The sequence below is a fragment of the Podarcis liolepis genome (assembly GCF_965112155.1).
Source record: "Podarcis liolepis genome assembly, chromosome: 5".
NCBI classification, from domain to species: domain Eukaryota; kingdom Metazoa; phylum Chordata; class Lepidosauria; order Squamata; family Lacertidae; genus Podarcis; species Podarcis liolepis.
The window spans coordinates 25,343,431-25,346,989 of NC_139556.1; the positions used below are offsets into that span (position 1 = coordinate 25,343,431).

The following is a 3,559-nucleotide window of genomic DNA, read 5'->3' on the forward strand; positions in this document are numbered from 1 at the left end:
AATGTACAGGGAGTTGGGAAAAGCAAAAATGAACTGAATGAGCTGAAAGTTGTGGCTATGCAGCAATTTGTGCTATATATGCTGTGATCTGTACAATATCTAGAAGTTAAAAGTAGTATATGAGAGGTCTCCTCATGTATTGATTTCACAGTGGGGGAAAGAGCACTTAAATCTGGCAAGTTAACTACCAAGAGGAATTGGTTGATGGACAACCTAAAAATATAAACCATCAGCATAATTTTCCTCTGGATGTGTCTGCTAGCCAGAGTCTACCACAGAGTTTGGCGTTCATAAGTTTTATCGCTGTCTGTGGGGCTCAACTGTCCATTCTTTACAGTTATGTTTCTACTAGGAAGGCTCTTTGACTTCTTGAGATCCCTTGTTCCTTCTGTAATTTGTTTCCAAAAATTCTCCTCTTCAAATTTTCATGTTCTCCTGATTAATCAAAGATTTGCTAAATATTCACCAAGCATTTTATACCTACATACCCTATAGCTGATGTCTATATTTGTGAGCTGGTATTTTCCACCATGTGATAGTTGGCATAGGGACGCGGGTGGTGCTTTGGGTTAAAACACAGAGCCTACGACTTGCTGATCAGAAGGTTGGCGGTTCGAATCCCCGCGACGGGGTGAGCTCCCATTGCTCGGTCCCTGCTCCTGCCCACCTAGCAGTTTGAAAGCACGTCAGAGTGCAAGTAGATAAATAGGTACTGCTCCGGCGGAAAGGTAAACAGCGTTTCCGTGCACTGCTCTGGTTTGCCAGAAGTGGCTTAGTCATGCTGGCCACATGACCCAGAAGCTGTACGCCGGCTCCCTCGGCCAATAAAGCGAGATGAGCGTCGCAACCCTAGAGTCGGTCACGACTGGACCCAATGGTCAGGGGTCCCTTTACCCTTTACCTTTAATAGTTGGCATGTGATGAGCACATTAGCATATTTGATAGCTGACCTACAATAATATTCTATACTTGACATATTTGCATGCAGTATAATTTTTATTTTGCATTTGACTGCATTTTTAAAGTACGCTGTTGTATTTAAAAGGTAATGGTATTTGACCATTGATGTTGTTTCATATTTTTTTCCTATAAAAATGATCAATATTCCCCAAAGCCTAATTTTTAATTCCATGGTAAAACCTAATATTGAACCTAGGAATTGGAAACCTTCACATTCAGAAACTTTGAGTGCATTTTAACATTTATTCCCTTTCCCCTCTAGTACAAATATTCTAGTATAAATATTCTTCTGTTGAGAATATATATATATATGTAACAGATTCAGCACTCCAAATGCATCACAGCTTGCGAGCTTTTGCTCACTGTCCCATGCAAGTGCAAAGACAGAGCAAATAAGATGTGGGCATATGAACTGGTCCTAGAGGAAGCACATAATGTGTGCTTTATTCTCCCTCTTTTCTTCTTCTTGGAAACTGTGGCAAAGAGGAGGGGGCAAAGCATTTGCTTGCCTCTCTCCCAGAGATAAAAGCGCTTCAGCATAGGTCTCTGTCTTCCCCATGAAAAGCACCCTGGGATCCATTGCATTGGTTGTGATTTTGTTTTGCACAGCTGTAATCGGCTTACCTGCCAACAAAAGCTAGATGCTGACAGTTCTAATGCCTTCCTAGGGATCTTCCCAGCCAGATTAAGACTTCTGCTTCTTGCGAAGAATCCTAGTTAAGTATGTTGCAGCATCTGCAGGTGCACAGATTTTGCACAAGCCCTCGCCTCAAGTTTTCAGACAGATGTTGCACGCAATAAATTACCTTTTGATTTCTGTCTCACATTCTGATTGCCTAAATAGTGTTCCCTCCTGTTGAAGCTTTCCAGGCTGGAGGAAACAAAATCTGCTTCTGAAAGTGCTTGTCCATAACGTGATGGATAATCAGCTTTGTTTAGTAACATACGGGAAAAGAAGTGTTTGTTCTCGGAGTTGTTGTAAACGCAGTGGTGTGTGTTTTGTGCTTCATAAACTTGTTTGCCTCCACGGGGAGACAAGCATGTGCAATGGGAGGAAAATGTGAGCATGGCTTTGTTTTTTAACCAGTTTCTTCATCTAGGCATGGTGTCCACATTGAACCAACATTTCGAGCATCTAACTGATGACAACCTAGATTGTCAACAGTCTTGGTAAATTGATTGGTTCTCACAAAGGCAGAGGAAAGTAGATGTTGACCGAGTCCAGGGAGTGATGAATGCTTTGTAGTTTAACTGGGGGTAGTACCCTCTGCCTTGAAGGACAGTGATATGTTTCCTCCTTAAGAGGACCTCACTTGACCCTGAAGCCCTAACTAGTATAGAATTAGTATGTGGACAGAATGTGGTGTCAGGAAGTTGGCCTTGTTTTCTCATACATTTCTGGAGCATCAGTGATGTCCTGATCCAAAACACATGGATTCATAATTGTTCTTCCCACTTGTCACATGGCAGACATGTCCTTTTGATCTGGGCTTCATCTTAGGCTTGTCAACCTGTCTGCTTCAGAGGTGCTTTCTGGAGGATCTAGAGCTGCGTATATCAATCAAATACCTTTATTGGCATGTTTCAAGTAACTGGAATAATTAAAAAAAACAAGGGTGAAGCTATCAAGAGTTATAAGGTCCCACTATGGCCATGTGCATTTGGATATTCTGCAATGCCCTGTCTATTTTCCGAAAGGATAGTTCATTGGGAACCCTTTTGGGTAAAATTGTGGCTAAAAAGGAAGCTACTAAAGCAGTAATATCTTTGTCCCGATCTGCCAGGAGAAACCTTCTTTGGCTTCTTCTCGGAGTTGTGGGCCGGAGGTTCAACATTTTGCTCAGCATCAGTTGGTGTGTAAAGGGCAATCTAAGAGAATGTGGTCCATTGAATCAGGTACTTATTGATTGCAGACACACAAACGGGCTTGAAATGGAATGTGTGAGAATCTGCCTTTGGTCACTGCAGAGAGGAAAGCATTTAGTCTTGCAAGCATAAAGGCTCTTCGATGGGAAGGGAGTAGTAGATCCTTTAGATATTTGGCACAGGTTCTGTAGGATATTGTGATACCTAAGCCCCCGGGAGAACAAGATCTCGGAGTATGAGGTAACAAGCTCTGTCTTTTGTGGTCGTAGAGCCACTGCTTGATTAATTGGAATATGTGATTTTTGTCACATACCTCGAGGAAGAGCTGGGTATATTTGACTGTTTAGAGTATGCCTGCTCCAAGTTCCAGCTTTGTTCAATGGAAAAGTGATGGTGTAGCTCAGAGTCTGGAACAAGAGCTAATTGATGGTAACAATTGTGTAAATGCAGTTGAAAGGGGCTGCTCCTTACACTGTTTTGCCACTTTGGCAGTGATTCAGGGGTGTGGCTTTTGAACGCTATCCCGCTGCAGGCATTAGCAGGAGAAAGTACCTCATACCATTATGGACATCTCTCTGCTGTAGCTCCTTGAATCAAAGGCATTACTGTGGTGATCCATTGCCATGTCTGAATTACCCACAGATTTATTTGAACTCTTGAGCCTCCAGAAGCAGGGCTAGCCACAGTGGGTGAATCAGACAAGCATACAATAAATTCTCACAAGAACAAATGC

At 42.4% G+C, this 3,559-nt stretch overlaps 1 protein-coding gene across 2 annotated transcripts in view; it reads left to right on the top strand.

Annotated features, from left to right (window-relative positions):
- NRG3 (neuregulin 3) overlaps positions 1-3,559 on the top strand; it is a 606,841-nt gene that overhangs the window by 596,856 nt on the left and 6,426 nt on the right. The gene's annotated exons all lie outside the window — the stretch shown is intronic.